Source organism: Hirundo rustica, chromosome Z (assembly GCF_015227805.2).
Source record: "Hirundo rustica isolate bHirRus1 chromosome Z, bHirRus1.pri.v3, whole genome shotgun sequence".
Taxonomy (NCBI): domain Eukaryota; kingdom Metazoa; phylum Chordata; class Aves; order Passeriformes; family Hirundinidae; genus Hirundo; species Hirundo rustica.
The window spans coordinates 73,682,064-73,703,621 of NC_053488.1; the positions used below are offsets into that span (position 1 = coordinate 73,682,064).

General features: G+C 41.0%; 1 protein-coding gene across 16 annotated transcripts in view; it reads right to left on the bottom strand.

Moving 5' to 3' along the window:
- Positions 1-21,558, bottom strand: part of NRG1 (neuregulin 1) — a 404,423-nt gene that overhangs the window by 32,295 nt on the left and 350,570 nt on the right. The window lies entirely within an intron of this gene.

Here is a 21,558-nt window from a genome sequence, read left to right on the forward strand (position 1 = left end):
GTGTGACAGTCACTATAGATTGCTGATATAGTGTCCAATAAAATAGTATCCTGGATGATATTTCCTCCTGGTATAATACCTCCTGGTATTGCCTTGAAGCAGATATTTTTCAGTGAAGCTTAATCTGAGGCCTTGTGCTTATTCCAGACCTCAGCCCAGCCACTTCCTTCTCCCTGAGGAGAGGGTGGATGGCTAAATGCTGAGTGTCTCCTTCCTTGCTCATAAACAAGAGCTGTGGATAACCTGGTTTGACTCTGTAGGAGGAAGAGAACAGGGAGGTTGGAGGTTTCGTTTCTTCCTGCGCATATACAATTGCCACCATTGTGTCCACGGGATTCTTTGATCCAGAGGCCAGCCTAGCATCTCCTCCAGTTGGGCTCATCTGCATGAGAGGAGCATGAGGTTTTGGGCCACTAATGCTGCTAAACACCATTAGGTGTCTAAATTGCTATTAAATGAAGGTATCATCCTGACCACAGTGTTTTGTAGCTTACTTCTTGCTGCATTTAGGGAATACCTAGAGAAGGCAAGAGCACTGTTTATTTAGCAGCCTTTAGAGAGACTGCCAGGGAAGGATAAGTAATCTGAGCCTTAGGATTTGCCAATGCAATTTCTGTCAAGGATATGCTTTTCATAGGCTCACAGAAAGCAACCCAGCTTACCCCTGCACGGAGAGGGGTAAGCCCTTTAGTGGTGACTGTGTCCACATTAACTGCCATTGAAGCTTAAACCTTTACAATATGCCCATAAATTTTAAATGGCTAAAATTAACTGAAGTGACTACACTGTAAAAAGTGGTGGAGATTCTTGCATGGTATTTGTTTATTTCCAGACTTGCAGAAGTTATGAATTTTGTTACTGTGATCAAAAAAAAAATCCCAATATTTTTGTTTCTGAAAGACAGTGTGTACCCTGAGGTGAAACAATGCTATTACCCATTGAGTGATTTCATTAGAATTGACTAGAAAGCTGCAAACACCTACAGAAAAGTTGTTTGATATTTGAAACCTTTTCTAACACAAAGGAACCCAAGGCGCATGCTTATAAGATGTGACATGTGACATTCTACCATTTACTCCATACACTGAATCTGAAAAAAAACCATGGTTTTAGCACATCAACCATAAACAAATACCACTTAAACATTTTGAGCGATAGTATGATATAGTCCCTGTCACATTTAATTTTTATGCATTTTCCATTGTCTTCCAGGTAAATGCATTTTTAGCACTCAGTACTTGGGAGAGTGTACTGCCTTGGCTTGTTTCTTTTCTTCCATGCTGTCTTGCTTGTATGGAGTGCTCTCCTCTAACAATCCAGGAGAAAACTCTCCTGCAGAAAAACTGAAGCTCCCTCCTGCTTCTCACTTGCATCCACATATTGTGTCATATCTCCACAGATCCTGATCTTGACTGGGGCCTCTTAGTGTTAGTAAAATGCAAACACGGAGTACAGATTCCTCTTAATAACACATTCCTTTTCCCTGGCCCCTCAAAACATGATTTATACCCTCTCAGACCAGGACAAATTTATGTCTGGTCTAGGGACAGGAAAAGGGGTCATGTTTTAAGAGTAGTCTGACACTCTTTCAGCTAGCACCAGTTCAAACAGGACTTTGCACCCAATGTTTACAAAAGGCTGGCCTACAGACTGCCATTTGCTCAGCAGTGAAGGGTCCTCTATATCTGATGTCAGAGGCTTGACCACCATCCTTGAGAATCTTCCCTCCCTTAGGATGGGGAGATTTGTCTTGTAGAAGAACCTTTCCTTCTCTGCTGGTTTGAAAGAAGCCTGGATTATTTTCATAAAGGAGATGAATGACATGAGAGGCTGTGTCATACCATGTCCTAGGATGTAAGAATGTGGGTGAACAAATTCCATCTGTATAGTTAATGCATACTTTGAAGCCTTTGTGAATCTCAACTGGCAAACCATATCAAGCCTATCACTGCTGATAACCTATTCACCCTTTAATAAAGTTAAAGGACACAATTCAAGCTGTGAGCCAAATACTCTGAGGATGTCCCTGAGCTCAGAAAGCTAGTGCATTAATTTGGAAAGGGAAAGAAAAACAATATTGTCTGCAACATTTTTGGGAAAAAAAAAAAAGGAAAAAAAAAAACACCCCGAAAACCAACAACCCCACCATTTTGCTAACCTGCTGGCTAATGTAATGTTTTAAATTGAATTATGAAGATAGATACAATAACAAGTGAACTTGTAGCTGTCTGTAATTGTTTCCATAATCTCAGTTACTTGATTTTTCTTCAAGCAGAAGCTCAATCAAAACCAGAACCATGGAGTTTCAAAGTTAACAGAGATTTCCCAGTTGATATAAGTGAGATTTGGACAGCAGCAACTCTGAACTGATTACTAGAGATGTGAATAATCAGCAGGTCGCAGAGAAATCTCATGAGGCAAGGGCTTCACACATAATTGTGAGGAGTATCTTTACCCGTGTTTGGGGCACCACATGTTTAAAACTGCTGTATAAATCTTGCACAAGAATTTTCTCTGCACTACTGATCTGCTGGCACTATAGTCCCTGTCTGCCTGAGCTTTGTAATGTGTTGAGGGGAGGAAAAAGTCTGCCAGGGAGTTAGTTCTGATATTAATTTTTCTTTGCAAAGTATGCATAGTTTTATGGCATATGGCCAGTATTTAGTGTATGCACTGTAAACCTACTTCGCCAATTAAATACAAGAAACACTAACTATGGGTTTGGGTTTCACTTAAAGGCACATAACGGAAGAAATGTGGTGTTTGGGAGCAGGTGTTCATCAGAGTCCATTTCATACAGTCTATAACTAGCCCAAAAATATGGCCTTTCCATACATCCCTAGCAGACATGGTCTTGGAAAATGTGGAACATGGAACATGGAACATGGAAACAAGACCCTGTTTCCAGACATGGTCTTGGAAAATGTTTAGCTGGGATTGACCAGCAGTGATGAGGTAAAGCACACAGCTGTAGAATATGTACCCATGCATTGTTACTTTTCCATCTAGTCAAAATTTGTGCCTATTTTCTTTTTTTGCAATGTTTTATTCAGCTATACAAGCACAAGAGAGAAAAGGAAGTTTGTTCTAGAGTCCCATACCAAACACTTAGCTTACAGCAAAGACTAAGTTACACACATTACAGGTAAATCACAATTTCAAAATATCATGCATGAGAGAATATCAGAAAACACTGCATAGTCTACCTTCCCTTCTCCCTTCCCTGAAGGCAGAGACACCATATTTAAAAAAGCAACTGCAGGCTGTGTGAACAAGGTCACTACATGTAAAAGAAATATTCACATGTCACTGAAAAACAATGAGATCAGCTCCCATCAATGGGAATTACCTAAAGACATTAACATGACAAAAAATAGAAGTGATTCCATTTTACAAAAGCAGTTCTCTAAAAGGTGAATTACCCTGGTAAACTAGTACCTTGGGTTCATTTCATGTCAAGCAGCCAAAACTTCATGTAATTCTGTTCTTACCTGGGGAATCTCTGACCATTTTTTTCTGGTCTGAAACAGAAAAATGCATCCTCTTTCTCTCTCTTGCTTTCCAAAAAGCCCTCTAATGTTTAGTGGCTATGTTACCGACTCCCAGACCCTGCACAGATGAGACAGTCCACTGCGAGGAGCCCTAAGGGAGCTCTTACTCAATTCAGACTAAGAGGGAAGAGCTTTGCAACCTAAACAGAATAGTATCCGTGCCTCTTTGAAGTGAGTTTCTGCAAAGGTGGTGTAAAATCAGAAGACACACACAAAGTCGTGCAAGGTAGCAAGTGAGACGCTTAGGACTCAATGGAGGCAAAGTGTCATTTGCAGGACACAGGAAAGTTTGCTATCCTCACTGGAAGGCCACCTACTGGAGGTAAATATGTCACCTTATCGAACTGCAGATGGACACCTTTCCAGCCTCTTTTCTGAACCTGTGGCACATGCTGATGGAGAGAAAGGGACCTCCATGGAGTGAAGTAGGACCAAGGGAAAGAACGAGTTGGGGTGGCAGTATACACAAACAAGCTTTGGGGCAACAGAGTGTCTGCTCCCAGTTGAAAGCCAGTTTTACTAACTCATATTCCTATGAATTTCCTTGAAGCTTATTAATTTCTCTGAAAGCACAGTCCAGCCCCTTCTTGACTTGCTGATGTGCAGTTTACAGATGCACATCCCTGATGTGTAGGGTACGTTGATTTCCTGTGTAATTTTGGCAGTAGCATTTAATTTCTCTGTATCTCCATGAAACCACCTATATTTTCTTTCCCCTTAGTACTAAGCCTCTTCAACTCACTCTGACTTCCCTGATGTATCCAACTTGCAAGGTACTTACAGTATAGAAAACCTTGGCATTTATGTACTGTAATGAATGAGGAAAGCTGCTGGTTCCAGTGTAACTGTGGGCAGCAGAAGCTATATGGGTACCTTCAAGGAGAAGAGAAGCCAAAACCTGAGAGCAATCAAAAATTAGCCCCTTTCTAAAGAGACAGGAATTTCCATTTAACCAGGTGTGTAAAAAGATGTATTTCATACAGTCCTTCATACTTAATTGTTCCAGATCTGGAACTGAATTCATGTAGCTGTGAACATACCAAAGGTTTAAAAAACTACCAATATGAACAGATAAACACCAGAGAAAAAAATCCTTCAGAACAACAACGTCTCTATATGAGGCATTTACAGTCTATTTCATGGGGCTGCTCAGAATTGTTTTTGCGGTTTAATACCCTAAACTGGCTGCTCAATCCAGATAAATCTTTTTTTTTTCAGCCTCTCTTCACAAATAACATGCACTGTAGCAGATTCCTGGGACCTCCACAGGAGAGGAGGATCTGTTCAGCCAGCAGCTGGAACTGAATGCTTACAAGTTAGTGAAACTGTTCTCTTGCCCTAAGACAGTACTTTCTCACTTTGGCACTATCTCTATGAAGATCAGGGCTAGCAAGAAGGAAACAGGAAATCGCCGGGTCTGCAAGATAGAAACTTCAGGAAAGACTGAGAGCACATAAACTCTTGCTGAACCAAGGCGGCATGTCTCTCTTCCCCCTATGACATGGACTCACCAGTGGTGGTTTCCTTTCACAAATCCAACCAAAGCAAAGCAAAGCAAAGCAAAATTTAAAAAAAAAAAAAAAAAGAAAAAAAAAAAAAAAAAAGGAGAAGAAAAACAAAGCACAGACACTTCAGCTTGCTTGCTGCACCACCCGATGGCTTCCTCCCCGATAGGCCAACAGACTGACCCAGCTGGCAGGCGTGCGACTGCGAAACCTGCACAGCATCTGGCTCACCACAGAGGGTCAAGAGGTGACACATGCTAAACACTGCTGATCAAGATCAACTTTTTTTGCTTCATTTAACTTTGAGATGGTAAGAAAGCATGGGCACAGACACACAAAGTTCACAAGTTGTAAGTGAAGAAATGCAATTACTGCTGGCACAAGAAAGTTTTTAGAAGGGTGGAAAACACAGGCTGAGGAAGAATACTAGTGAATGGAAAGACCTGGTTAAAACTGAGCTTTGAGACAAGGCATACTTTTTCACTGCCATGAAAGATGCTAGCCTTCACTTGAGGGTGGTGTGATAAGCAAAAAGTCTGTAAGAGCCTCTAGAAAACATTCCCCACCTGGTGAAGGGAGACATGAATGGTGAAACACAAGGCAGTGACAGACCAGAGCATCCCAAGAGGAAAAATGTGTGTGTGGTAGGAAAGGACAGAAGGAAAAGAAAAGAAAGGAGGCACACAGGAAATATGCATAGATTGGACCAGTGCAGGAAAAACAGGTCTAAGCTCAGGAATGCTAAACTGACAGCCAGACAAGGAATTGCTTTTGCTATTGAGAGACTACCTTGCAAATGCCAGAAATGGGTGGGAGCATTTGAAAAATTTAGAGACCTTAGATTAAAGCAGACAGCAGACAAGGAGCTGAATGCAAATGCGATGATACAGTGAATGTTATCCAGTGTGGAGTCCTTTGCTCTACCAGAGAACATCTTATCATGCAGAAAAACCTGAGTGGCCAAATAAAATGTAGGAAAGCGTTCATGGCCCACCTTGTTTTGGAAGCCACAAGGCCTCTTATCAGTGCTCACTGTGCAGCAAGGTAAGGTACATAACTCATTGGGCTCAAAGTAATGGGCTGAGTAATGGGCTGAGCCCATGCTGAACAACCATTGTTACATGTGTTAGGAGGCGCTTCATCACGTATGTCTTGGTCCTGTGTATCTCACAGCTCTTCTACAGAGCTCTGCAGGCTGCTGACCACCAGGGCAGATGCAGAGGAGATCATCAAAACTAAAAAGGAGACTTACAGAGGAGGTGGAGCTTCACAAAGCAAGAGCTGCCTTGGTAGTAGAGTTCCCCCTCTGTTAGTACTGCTTCCAAGGTAGCAACTGCACTCAGAAAACAGCTGTTGGACAGGTGAGAAACCACCTTCTGCAGAGTACCAAGGCATAGATACCAACCTCAGGAGAACCGACTGCACCAAATCACTGGGCAGATCATGTTTTCCTGTTGTTGTCATATGCCTGTCTAATCAATAAGAAAGCTGCTATTGCAACCATCTGCAGTTGCATTGCAACCTGAAGAGGTGACTTATCAGATCTACACAGAAATCAAACCGCTGGCAGGAGGACTGGACTCAAGACAGTAAAGCAGAGAACTCAGGTTCTTTTCTGAGTCCCAAATGTCCTGGTTCTGCAAGACAACGTCATGGGCACCCCAATCCAAGCAGCATTTCTGTAAAGAGAAAGCCACCATACCCAAATATTTTAACTCAAGAAGACTTTTCACTTAAAAAAGCAGGGAAAAAGAACCTTGACAGAACTGAAAGGACTGAAAGGACAAACACACAAAGACAATGAAGATTATGAAGTCAGATTTCTGTCCTTCAAGAAAATGTCCAGAGAGAATCTGAACATTATCTTAAGGCCCTGCCAGCTACCCTGCCAATTAACTGCAGATTTGGCATGGCAGCAAGCTTCCTGAGAAACGAGACAGCAAGTACAGCTGTACTAACACTGCTTTCCCTGCCTTGGGATGCAAACTCTGGGGTTTTTTTCTCTATTCCAATCCACATACGATGCTTCCTGTGAGAGTTTATAATTTAGTTCACTTGTGCTGTAACCAACATTCAACTACCAAAATAAATAATGGCGGAAAATCTAGGTCTGATTAGCTGCAGTTAGATTCAGCTCAGGTAGCAGTGCTGTCTTACTACTCCTGAAAGTTACTGTGGTAGAGGATTGTATTACAGATTCCATCTGGTACCATCGAGTTTGCCCTAATGGGTATGTAGAGACACTGACATAACTACGTCCTTATCACATTGAGTGCTGAAATAATTTAATTCCATTATAACATAGTCAGTCAAAATCTATTCTTGTTTCTCTTTTCTCTGAAAGATTTTTCTTATTAATTCCAAGTAACCAATTATACTTGTGCAGATCAGTGCAAAATGTCTTTACCTCTTTAATTCTACATACTCACAGAGAAGCAGGGATAATAAAGACTATTTAGCAGCTTATGAAAGAAAGCATGAAAGCTTTTTATTACAAATTATATTTCATATAAATTCAACGTGATAATCCCTGTCATGAATCCTCTTTCAGGAAAGCACTGCAGCAAAAATATACCTAAAAGTAAGCCAATAAGCCCACACAAATTTGAGATGGCACTCAAGTGTCTGCTTAATTTATTGTCACATTCACTTCCATGTTTTCCCCTGTGTCTTTATAAAGTTTTTCTGAAGGGGAATGGATTTCAGCACAGTGCCTTAAGTGTTTAGCCTTGTTGAAAGCAAGACTTGCCCACTGAAATACCTCATGTTAAATAATTTTGCAAGAGGAGGCTGTGTCTGCAACCCTTCCTTGAATAATTTTAAATGTCCAGGATTCTTGGGCACACATTACTCTGTCTCCAACTGCATACTCTGCAGTGAAAAACATATAGGTTACTAATTCCAAAATGAAACAAGCTCCCATTGACTTTGAAGCACATCTTCAAAGTCATTAAGGACATGTTGCCTCCCCATGCCCCCATAATAAACACAGAAGACTATCTGTTGCTTTCCTCGTGGCCTTCTGCTTCGTGGAGGTGGTCATGAGAGGAAGCCTCTGGAAATGTGAGGCATGAAAGGGATGTGCTAAACTGGAGGCAACTGAAGCTCAATCTCTTTAATCAGCCTGAGGTTAGTGGGTGGTGGGTAAGAGCAGAGTAGCAGAGATTAGCTTTTACGATATGATGCTAGCCCTTGTGACAAGCTCTGACACAGACTAGTGGAGAAATATGCCTTCAGTTCTGAATTATACAGAAAAAACACGTGCTCTAGAAAACACAAAAATTTGCTCACAGGTTGCCAAATATCTCCTTTGTATCTTTGATAAGAAAGTCTTAGTAGAAAGGATTCACAATAGACAAGCATGTATGAAGATAAGCAAAGAACAAGAAGGCTTATCAATGACAGCCTAATTCCTTCCTAATACACTGAATTTATTTGTCAGTTTACTTGGATATTTGTATCTCAGCAGAGATTTCCAAGGCCTTCAATTTTTTACCTTTTTTTAAGATTTTAAATTTTCTATACAATTCAAAACAAAGTTCTGAAATTTAACCTGTAGACAAGAAGAGAGGCTTTATTCTCTTGCTGTTAAAATTATTCCTCAACTTGAAATGTGTCAATCCCCTTGGAAAAGGTATGATAAAATCTCAGACTGTTGGGTCTCTTATGCAGGTTCTGCTACAGGATCCAGTCTCCTGTCCTCTTTGGGAGTTGCTCATTGAGATCACGGAGAAAAATCCTCTCCAGATGAGTGCAGAGGAAAATTTTGACTGTGCTTTCCACCAGCATAGCCATGGGACCCATTGTTTCTGAAAAATACAGAGTTAAAACTTCCCTGTTTGGAATTTCTCTCTCCAGAAAGGAGTGGTGGAGAGAGACATTATTAGGTTATGCCTTGCTTATAACAAAATCCTTTGGACTCTGTAAGCAGGGTCCTTTCATTGCAAACTGTCAAAGCACTTAGAATTCCTATCAAAGAAAGAGCTTTCTGTAGCAAGGGAGCCTTTTCTCATTTCCCTCCCCAATTTCCTGCCCGGAGGTATGAAATTGTCACTGTTTATAGTGTTGCTTGAGAATGAGTGTGCGTGAAGTGGCATTCAGGGAAATCATACTCGTGACAGTAAAAAGACAAACAAGACTGGCCTAGAAAACACGACTAGTAAGGCAAAGCAGAAAGATTTCAGGTTGCTGAGCCTGAAAGAATTTCTTTTCATAACTGTGTAGTGTAGTCCTGGTGGGACTGACTCCGACAGGCTTCAAAGGATTGCGTGATGTGTCAGGAGCACTCACATTAGCAGGCACCAGCTCGGTGTCCTCAGTGAACCCTGCCTAGGACCTCTGTGAACTGCCTGCAGACAACAGCTGTGAGTGCAGAGGAGCAAATTTTTACACTCAGACCAGTCCTGAGAGACTGCTCTCTTTCCCCTGCCCTCAGTCCTGCAACTTCTTCCACTAACTGCATTAAAAGGTGTGCAGCAGTGCACCTTGGGCTCACTGACAGACATTTGCAGCAAAACTTCAGAAGTTACTGCAAGGGCAGTGGAATGCTATCCCTTATATCTGCTGTCAAGTCAGGCTTTTTAAAAAATGAGCAATATTGTATTTGTTGCAACGGAAAGGATTATCTTCTTTCTATCAATGACACTTTGTTCTTACACTATTTTTTTTCACCTGCTAACCTTATTTTATTCAGCTGTTGTTTCTTCAGTTAAGCTGTATTTTAATGTGCTGATATAGTAATGCCATTTAATCAGTTCCTGTTCTCGAGAAAAATCAGAGAGGACTAGGCAATAAACATGTTACTGTACAAGACAGTTTTTAAATGTTTTTGAAAAGTTTGAAATTTTTTTCACTTGAAAAGAAATACATGAAAACAAGCATAACATTATTTTTCCAGCCTCTAAAAAACAGTCTAGTATCAGCCATGCAGAAAAATAAAATGTGTTCTTGTTGAGAATAAATGGCACATTTCCTCCAGCAGTTAATTTCTACAATCTGGTTATAAATCTGTCAAAATCAATTTATAATGAAATGCTAAGAGATTACAGACAATTGCTGTGCTAATTGAGCCACTTTCATACTCATATATTCATGCAGGTACAGACCTGAAGAAAGGATGGATTCAAAGGAACGAGAAAATGGTTCAACAGCCTGATCAGGACAAGACAGGCTCTGAGTGAAGGAGAAAATGCAGTCCAGATGAACATCAGAGTTTCTATAGAAAGCAAAGATTTTTGTCCAGATAAGGGAGGAGATGTGGCAAGAGTGCATGCAGCCACATAGCCAAAAGAACTGCCTTGTTTATATGTGGCAACTGCCTTTCCAGCATAAAGCAAGTTGCTAATGCAGTCCTATTGGTCCTTGTCCTTCAGCTCTAAAAGCGATTCTTTGATGCTATGGAGTCTCTCATGTACAAGGAAAAGCTGAAAGAACTGGGTTTGCTCAGCCTGGAGAAGAGAAGGCTTCAGGGTGACCTAACTGTGGCCTTCCAGTACCTGAAGGGGACCTTCAAGAAAGATGGAGTCTTACCTTTCTTTTGCAGACTGAACCTGATCTTTCAAGTTCCTTGCAGAAAACTGTTTGTGCATGTGGTACCCTACCAATGACCTTCCAAGAACTCAATTTGCTCACAATTTTTTGAGTATTTTTGTATGAAAATGGAAATATATTTTCATTAGTTAATTTTTTTGGGGGGGTTGTCTTTAAATATTCTTGCAGTCTACAGCTAAACTGTTACAGTTTCTCAACTGCCACACCTGTTTTATAGTGCCACAAGGTGTACATTTAAGAAAGAAATCTGTGCTAATGGGAACTTGGAGTATCAAATTTGTCACTGCCTCTTGCAGGTGACTCAGGATACTGCCATCCACCACCCTGCAAGAGAGACCCTGGGGATTTCCCATATCACATTGTTTGTCAGATGGCATTATTCCATGAGTTTCAGCCAGCAATTTAATAAAGTCCAAAAGATAACCCAAAGACTGGAAGAGAACAGAACATCTGAGCCCAGCAAAACAATGTGTTCTTTACATCAAAAAGCAGACTGTGTTTCACACACTACAGTTATTGGAGGCATGTACCAATCTAAGGATAGAAAGAGAGAAAGGATCTCCTGAAAGTCTCGAGCGTAGGACAGAAATTTTGCACAAATCCCCTTGCACAACTGAAAAGGGAAGCCACCAAGTGTTCAGGGCCAACATCATAGGTGAATGCTTGACAGAGACAGCAGTGGAGCCCTCCTGGGGATACAGAGGACGTAGGCTTTTTTTTTTTTTTTTTTTAATATTGTCTTCTAATATCAGCTAAAACAAGAAGATAAATAATCTGAGCTGTTTAAAAACCCTAAGCCAATCTTAAAAACCCCTGAGTTTAGTTTAGAACAGCAGGACGTATAAAAAATAATTAACTAGATTTTTTTATTGTTTTGTTGATAAGCCTTTGAGCTTACTTTGTACTACAATCCAAAGAGTTAGACTTTCCCTTTTTCCTTTTGAGTGAAAGCTAAAATGTAGCTTGAAGAAGGAAACCAAATGTTGAAAGGAGTCTGTCTATACTGTGGGCTGGTTGCGCTTACTCAGCTTTTCACCATAGCCAGGAAAACAATGCGACCCATTGCAAACTGCCTGTAAATATTACTTTCAAAGGTTCCTTGGGTGCTATACCAAATAACGTTGCAGATTGAACTGCAAGGAGGACATTATCAGCTGTGAAAGGATAAAGGATTTAGTAATGGCTTTTTTTTTTTTTTTACTCTTACAAATCATGAGAAAAGGTTGAACCTTTTAACAGGGCAAAAGTAGTAACTGGTTGATTTTCTCCTGGGTTGAAGGGTGTGGAGGAAAGGACTGGGGTGCCAGCCTGGCATGTGTGGCAGCCTTGTGTGTGGCTGTGCCCAGATATCACATCTCTGTGCCGCCACACCTGGTGCTATTGAACAAGGCTACACCTGAGACCTGTGGGAGCTGCTTTTGGGGAGTGGTGCCTCTTCCCCTTCTGCTGTCAGCCCTCTCCTGCAGCCTTCCTTACCAATCTGCAACCCGCATAAACTCAGCAAGCTTCCTGGCATAAAGATCTCAGTAAACATAAATTAAGAACATCACTTCTAGCCTAAACCTGTATTTTACAGGATGCATTTCCTTGCTGCAAAATACTTCAAGGTCAGTGAAGACAAGTCAAAGTTTGAGTATGCCAGGGCAAAACAGAATGATTTTTCTTTCTTCAGAGTGATTCTCTTACAGCCAAGCAAAGCTGACTTCATGTCTTTTTCAACTTTCCTGTTGTATCAGAGGTCTATGTCAGCTGTCTGTCTTACTTAACCTTGGTCAGCAGGACACAGATAGTGCTGTGGCAGACACTGTTGTCTTCCTCCATTTACTCAACATTGCTTTGTTCCACCAAAGCCATGCATTTTGTTACTGGCAGCAGCCACATCATGGAGGCTCTGTGTTGGTAATATGCCAGTGGTGAGCTAAGTTACATGGCTTGTGCAATCTCCTACAGTGCTGTAGATGTGACCTCTGGATGCCATTAATTTCCATGGCCTTTATGAAACTCACTGAATGGGATGAAATTGCATTTTGCTGTGCAAGGAGTCTGCTTTGAGACAAAAGGGCAAACAGTCCAGGAGAATTTATCTGCCAAAGTCACTTATGACTTGAATAAAATAAGAAACTGATGCCACTGAGGGAGGGGGAAGGGAGACAGAGAGATCTTCTCTCTAATATTTTTGCATGATTCCTCTGCCTTTATTTACATGCACCAATGAAGAGTGGTCCTTGGAGAAGTTTTCTTTAACGCTTTTAATGCTAGAAGCAACTCTTCAAAATAAATAGTTTGAGACAGTGCTGGCATGAAAATGAGTGAATTTGAGCATCTAGATGAAAATTTTCCTCTTTAGCTAGGGATGAAAACAAAGACTACATAAAAACACTCACATGTGGGAAAGATAAGTCTAAATCAGTAGATGATGGCTTTGATTAAAGAGCTGACTAATGGAAAAATGAATTCACAGATAATAAACTATGAATAATATGAAATACATTTGCTTAACTTTTTTTTTTCCTCCTTGCTTTGGTCTGTTAGTTTTGTGTGGTGTAGCAGAAATTTACTGTGGAGTAGGATCTTCCCTTCTTTACTCATGCTGATGAGAAGAAATGTGGATATCAAAGAGATATCCATTAAGGGATGATGCTAGAAAAAGCTAAATGGAAGAAACCCTTCTGTATATTTTGCAAAACTAGAAACAAGCTCAAGGAGCCTGATGAACATATTAAACAATTTTGTGCTTCCAAAAGTATGAGGAACAATTTTTCATTTCCTCAGTTTTGTTTCATAACTAGCAACAAAAACAAAAGAAAAGCTTAAAGAAATCAATGGACAGCAGTTATGAAGAAGGAGATAGTGAGGGGAATGATTAATATTTTAGAAAGGATTTGAAAGTAAACAATTTAGAAAAAGAATTGGATCAATATTTATTTCTCTACTTTATTGAAAAAGAAAGGGAAGACTGACAGTCATAGTTTTTGCTGCTAGGAAACAACTTGTTTATGAATTTGCTCTAAATTATGATGAAATACACTACATGAAAACTGGAAAAAGAAGAAAGATATAAAGCTTTGAATTGAATAATTATAAGAATCATTTAGATATATTGTCAACACATGTAGCTTTTGTCTGGTGGATATCTTGTGTACATCTATCAGCGGGGTGCAGTGTATGCTGTTTGGGTCATGGACATCATTACCACTGTCTGAAAAGCAAAACCAATTTTTCAAGAAATTTATCAAAGATGCCTCCCTCCCACACCCATTGCATTAGTGTTCAATAATTGAGATAGTCAGAAAATAGTTCTCCTAAAATAAAAGATAAACGCATTTTCCTATGGCATACTGCTGGTTTTGGTTAGACCAACATGAGAAACTGAGCTCATCCTACCTTGAAGCTACCTTGAATTAGGGAGTAAAAAACTGGAGGTACCTAAAAGATCAGCAGTCTCTTCCTAAATTCTGAGTTTAAATGGCGATAGTATGAACTCCTAGTAGAATTAGGAGTCTGTTGTCTTATAACTGAGATCAGTGTTTGGCCCAAAGTCAATTGCAGACACATTTTACTAATGAGGGAGAACAGGATGCCATTCATTAACTCCCATCTTTCACACATATTCAGTGTGATCTGGTGGAGTGTGTCCCATTGAAAAAGAAAGGGAAGAAGTTATCACTTTGAGACAAAATAAGAAAAAGCAAATTTCAGGGTCTCATTTTTGACTGTATTACTGCCTGAAATTTGCTAACTAGACTGTTTCCAGTCTCAAAAAGAATTATGCCTGCCTAAAAATATACTTCTGCTTCTACAGAGAGCTGAAGTCCCAAATCTGGCTCTCATTGTTGCAACAGCAGACCTACAGAGCACATTTACCCTTTCCGTTTCCAGATCCTTTTACTCTCTACCCAATAGTTTATTTTAGGTTATGTCATAGCAGCAGTCCATTCTGTCTGTCTACGTTTCTTGTCACAGTTTTCCCTCTAGTCATCCCTGCAGCCCTTCTCTTCACCAGTTGAAGCCACTTCCCTTTCTTCTCCCTACCCCACTGCATGCCCTCACAGCACTGGCCCTACAGAGGGCAAGGGCAGGAGAGGTGTCTGTGGGCTCCAGCAGCACCACAGCTTGACAAATGCTGGCCTGCTCTTGCCCACACCAGTCAGTAGTGTAGCAGCCAGAGATGTGCTAGGATGGCAAAGGGACAACTCCCCTGTAACTAACACGAACAGGGCTGTCTTCTTTCCCTGCCTGCAGGTATGTGTCTGTCTGAAAGGAAGGAGAAGTGAGTATTCTGGTCTTGAAAGAGAGGCTGGGAGACTGTCCATGTGTGGGAGCAGGCTCACACAGTAACCAGAGCCATCAGTAATTGCATCCCCTGCATGTTCTGGTGTGCCTGGCTCATCTCCTAGACTGACTGCTCTCTTGAGAGAGGTCTGGTTATATCTTGATACAGAACATGCCCTTGGTATTAAATAAAAGGTCACAAAGAAAAGCCTCAATTCAGCTACTTAGTCTGAAAAAAAGGCATTTTAGAGCTTATTGCTTTGGATTCAAACTTGGAGATTCAGCTTTTCTGTGTATTTTTTTCCCCCTACCACTTATCTAGGCCTTTCTGGATTTTCAGTAGAGAGTAGAGAGTGACAGATATATTATGAGAGGAAATTACCAAGCAATAGAGCTCGAAAGAAGTGAGTCTTCTGAGCTAATTCCAGCAACAAGGTAAGGAAGCTGAAGAAAGAACTCCCCTTTCTTAGTCTGTTAAATGATGAATTTAATTAAACTTTGGACTTCAACTCCATGCAAAACCTGACACAGACAGCCTGCTTAAAGCACTACCTCCATGCAACATGCACACATGCCTCCCCAAAAGGTGTACAAGGAATACCCAGTGGTAGGCAATGGGACTGAGTCTCAGTCTCACTGGCTTTCAAATGCCTTGAAAAGCCCTGTCCAGAGTCAAACTTGGGTAAGCAGATCTGGAGAAGCTCAGGTCACCTGGTCCTGTTCAGTGCCAAGATACAGTCAGCAGAGCTGTGGGAGCATCCTCTGACTGTGCAGCAATGCCAGCCCTGTTCATCAAGGACAGAAATTTCCCAGACATGCCAACCCTTCCTGCCCCTCCTACTAAAACACCAGCTCAGTGCCAGGTTTTCTGCTCCGCTCCAGCTCTGCACTAGCTACCCATGGAACTGATTTTACTGTCTGATCAAATCATGTGCCGGTTCAGCCTGTGCTTTCACACATTGCAGCCTACACAGTGCAGCCCAGTAATGCTCCTTCAGTCCCTCTCTAGTTATGATTCAATGTTGTTTTGTTAGATCATCTTCTCCAGAATTATTCTAAACCTACAATAAAAGTAACACTCAGGGCAAACAAGCATGAATGCAGATTGCGTTTGTCACCCATAATAATTTTACAGTGACCTCACAAAAAGTGGGAATTCAAAGACTCAGATCAAGCAAATCAAGTGAAATTTTGCAGTTGGTGACGCGCATTCTGGCAATGGTCTGTTGAGTGAGAGAGTCCAAGGTAAATTAAATACTTCAAGATATTATTAGCTCACAGAATTATAGGAAAGATATTTATGTAAAAACATAAGGAAAAAAAGTAGAATATGTATCTCTGACCATTACAGTATGACCACAATTATGGGGTTTTTACTTTTTAAAGAGTATATTCAGCCACTAAGCTTACAGCCAATTTGTAAAACAGACTTCAGCATTCTACATATTTCTGTTTTGAAGGGTCAGCAAACACTGAAAAGGAAAAAATATATATGAGAAAGAGAAGAGTGCTTATGGATCTCAAGGCTTACAGATCTTCAGATCCTTCATGTATGACTGCTATTTTTGTTCCTTGGAGTGCTTAAACTCAAATGTTTGGTTTCCTGCCTACAAAATACAATGTCTGCAAAACTTTTCTTAAATCAAAGATTGCACTTCCAGGTGGACATTTAAGCATATGGAATCACATATCACATGCAATTCCCAATTCCCTGCCCATGAGTCTGGATCAATTCCCTCATTCCTTAGAATCAGCACACTACAAAAAAAAAAAAAAAAAAAAAAAAAAAAAAAAAAAAAAAAAAAGATAGGTTTTAAATCAAAGGCACTGGCAAGTGTTTATTACTTCTGTTTAATTAATCTTCTAAGTTTTTTTCAGACATTTGTCCACAACAGAAATCTCTCATGGCAGTAGCAGTTGGCAGCTTTCAATGAAAGAACAATGATTTATGAGATGGATGGCATGTTGCCAAAGGCGTGCAAGCCCTTGATGTCAAGCACTGCTTTTGGATATCTGAGCAGATCAATGAATTTGGGTACCCGAGCAGGTGAGCACCCAGCTGGACTGAGACTGCCCTCATCACCCCTTTCTGAAAACGAGGCTTCATTAAAAATTGCACTGAAAAGCATCTTAACAGCTCTTCTATTTGCTTTCTCTTTCTTCTGATTTCCATGCAGTTTCAAGCTCACTGTGGTGACGCTAAAAGTGCATGGAGGTAAAGAATCTAGGAATATTTCATAGCTACAGTACATCAAGACTCTCTAGCCTTTTTTAAGAGTCCTGTGAGGATAGAAAGGCTTATGCTGGCATTGCTATCAGAATTTCTTCTTCCAACACATTAACAAGCCCACAAAAAGCCCTCCTTGTAACTGCATGTATCTATTTCAGCTTAGATGAAATCTGGGCTTGATCTCCTCTGCTGCACAAAGCTCTAAGATCTGTGCTCTCTTTGAAAGCACTGGAGTCTTAAGGGAAGGAGGCAATTTTTCTGCCATACACAACAGTTGAGGTACTGCTAAAACCAGATGAAAAAGTGGCTGGGAAGAGGCAATCTCATTTCTCTTGGGAAGCAGCAGAAGCAGATGAAATGGTATCTTTCTTCCACCTGCCTTCTTATTTTCATAAGCCTCCCTGTGCTGAAATTTTCACAAGCCTCAAAGTGCTGAAAAAATGTGAACAAGGATGCGGTGGAATGGAAATCCCAAATCCTATTCTATCCACTGATGATCTGAGGTCCTGTTGAGAGGGCACTGGACCTACAAAACAGGTCTGGATCCTTCCTTCTCCTTTTCATTCTCTTCCTGTTGCTGACCTAATCTTCCAGCCTTGCTATATCTCTCAATCTGACTGACCAAGATCTCAGAAGCAGACAAATGTGGCAGGTCCCATCTCTGGCCATCGGCACCTTTGCATGATTTCCTTAGGCCCCGCATCAGGAGAAAGGAAAAGGGCAGTCAGCTTATGTATGGACCCTAGTAGATCTCCATGCAAGGGTGCAGCCACCAAAACATCTCTGTGTCTGCACCTGATACTTGTTCCTCAGAGAGGGGTGAACAGGAGAGCAGCTCAGGCAGAGAGGCCCATACACCGGGAAGGAGTAGTGACACTCCAGTGGGCTGCCCCTAAATCACATTCTGGGAATGTCTCCACCAGCTACAAGGATTACTGAAAAACAACTGGCTTCTTCATTAGCATGCCGGGAGTTAACATTGGATAAACACATACTTCTCTGCCCTTTCACCTCTAAACCAGGAAAGTATTTTCAGGCTGCTTATAAAGGGCTATTGAGAGAATAAATCATCTTATTTCAAGAGCTTCAGTCTGCCTCAAAGCAAAACATCTGAAAGAGAGCAAACTGGTTAACACCAGCTGGGAAAGAGCCCAGTGCTGAGAGATTCAGGCCTCTGTATGCACCGCAGCCCTACCATGCAGAAATAGAGGCAAAAATTGTCACATTCCAAAACCATGTAGACTCAAACATATTTTGTTCCCAAAATCACAACAAACATAGCTCAGCTGCAGGTAAACATCTGTTCATGGACAGCTGGACAGCCCTCTCACATTGCCAAGCTAGAGGAAGACCTCAACATGGGCAGCATCACATGAACTAACAGGGAACCCAATCACAGCTACGGGGCAAACAGTTGGTCTCAGGTATCAATCCCAAAACACTGAAGCAAAATAGCCTGTGCAGGGTCTTATATTCTGATTGTTCTGCTTCTTCAAGCCTCTGAACAGCAACTATGCAGGAAAGTTAAAAACCTGGGGTGAAGGTCAGGGTAGATGAAGAAAGAAAAGTCTTCTTGCCTTCGCCTATGAACTCTACTGCTGACACAGTGTGCTGATACAGTCATGCACTGGTACTATGATGGTTTGAGCATCCTAGTCCCTCTGGCTGTTGGAGGCAGAAACAATCTCTTTCAGCATATATAAGTGTCTGTGCAATCGCTGTTCTGTTTTGTTTTGCTTCCCCCTCCACCCAAGACTGCACATGTATTATTAAAGGAAAAAATCCCTGAAAGGGCCAATGAGTTTCAAGGCCATAAAGAAGGCAAAATTACAAAATGTAAATGTAAATGGGGATTGCTCTCGGGGAGGGTTTGTCTTATCCCAATCAGAACTAAAATGTTACTGATTTCTTGTGATATGTACTCCATTAGCATTGAGAAAAGTAAAAAAAGTAATTGATTTTGTTTTTCAGCTATGGTTTGTAAGTGAAAACATGTCAGATTCTGTATCACACATTGGTTGTGCTTCAGTGTTCTTAGCCAGTGTTCTTTTTCAGTGTTCTTAGCCTGTTTACTTCAAAAAAATTGATCTGATTAGTTAGAAGACTTTCTTTAACATGTTTAATTTGTCCTTCACAGGCTCTGCTTTACTTTTCAGGATCATATATTCTCTGAGTTAACAAAGCATACAGGAAGATTTCTCTGCTCATCTGACAAATTATTTAAAAACACAAACTTGATATTGAAAGAAAACTAATCTCATGTTACAACATCCAAAATAGACTGTTTAGTACGGGCTACAGATGGCCTTGGTCTGGTAGTGCAGAGAAACAGTGAGCAATTTAAATCCAAATCCACCTGTAAAGAATCAGGTTTCAAGTTTTAACATGCTGTGTGTTTCCTTCTCTCTCTCTCTCTCTCTTTTTTTTTTTTTTTTTTTTTTTTTTTCCCCCCTCTCTTTCTTTCTGGAGAGTAAAATTCTAGCTACATCTGTTCCTAGCCCAGATCCACACAGAATCTGTTGATGGGAGCAAATTCACTCAATTTTTATCAGCCTGGGGCCAGGATATAACCTTCTAAAGAAAATTGTGTTTCCTGCAGAGAAGATCTGCAAGAGGAGAGTGGAGTAACTGAAAGCAAACTCTGGGGCTGCTCTCTGGAACTCACTGGTTGTTCACCAGCCACGATGCAGGTCCTACAGTGAGTTATCACTGCAGCCTGCAGTGAGTTATCAGCTCAGCCTGTGCACTAGCCACAGTCCCACTACTCACCCCTAGCTGTGTTGTCCCTGCCCCTTCACTTTGGTTATGCAGTTGCAAGGTGGTTGAAAATGGAGGAAGACAAGACTGTAAAGCTCGACAATCACTTGGCAGCAAAAGATAGACCCAGGAGAGAGGCTTGCAGGGAGGACTGGTGCTACTGCTGTTGTTACTCACCTCTGCACCACCTCTCTCTTGTTCAGTTGGTTGTCCTACAAGTTTCAGAAGAACTTCTCCTCTGTGGGGATGCAACAAACACAGTACCAACTTGAGGTAGAAGGTCCTTCTGCCTGTGTGCTTTGGGAATGAAGGTGAAAGAGCTCTGCAGTACTGTGATGTATTCCTGTCTGCCTAGAAGCAGCTGGCTGGCTGCCATTGGAAAACTGCCATTTCTGTCTCATGATGCTGTTGACTGGCCTGAAGGAGCCCAGCAAGCATGGTTTCTGATAACCAGACAGATTAGCCAATTGCTCCATCCATTCCTTAGCTAAAGAATTTCATTCTACTGACCAATATCAACTGCATTGTTTCCTGGACTGAGCCAGTGCAATCTTCCTCTTCACCTGCACATCACCTTGTCTTTTATCCCTGTTTTGCTGCAGGATTTGAAATTGGCCAGATACTGCTACTTGTACCTTTACTGCACAAATGATTCCAAGAAGAAAATGACAGTTTCCACTGAACAGTTCCAGTGCTTTTGCTCAGAAATATAATCCAACAAATCATTGTTCTGGTTTCAGACTACGATTTTCTGTGACAACAAGCTTCATATTTTAATTACAAGCAATGTAAGATTGATTTTGATCAGCTTTTAAAAAGTCCATCAAACAATGAGAACATCCTTGCTTTTTTACTAATGGACAAAGAGAACAGAATCTCCTGTCAATCCTCTCAAGGCCAGTTTTAAAATCACCAGTCTCCCCCTGTTGTCCCCCAAATACTTCAACACCAAACTCCTTGCTCAGGAAAATCCTGAGAGTTATTCCAAGCCCGTTGCTCTAACTTACTGCTGATTCCCTTTCTACTCTGCTATTTTAATTATGAAATGAAGCAGGAGGCAGCATTCCAGAGTACTGAAGTGCATCACCATTTTGTATTAAGTCATTACGACATTTTCCCTATAGTTTTCCTATTCTAACTTGTATCCTAACAACTATTGTATCCAACAATCTGTTTCCTAAAAACTGCTTGGGTCTTTGACCACAGTGATATGTTCAGAAGAGCTCTTTTTATGGCTTTAAAAACAACAACAACAAATAAATTACTAAACTACAGCTGTACTAAAATAGTGGAATAAACTTTGCATTTCAGAAACATCTGTAACACAAATGAAGATTCATCCCTACGGTCCTTCCAACACTAAGTCAGTAGAGAGACAAAAGATAAGAGGTGATATGATAGACAGAGGGTCAATAGCAGTGACAGAGAAAACACTTGGCTATCCTGAGCAAAGACCGAGAGTGCGGCTGAGTGCCATGGTTCTAGCTTTCTCTTTGGGAAATGGATTGTTGAACTAATTACCCCTATGTCCTTTACCACTTCAAAGAATCTAACAAAGTGGGAAAGGAACCATCACAAAAGACTGTTAGGAATACACCTGTTTCCCAAAGTCTGTTTTCTTGCATCCAGAGGCCTACCTCTCTCGCCATCCCCTCAGAGGCTCTCTTCTTCCTCTTTTCTCCTTGCATCATGT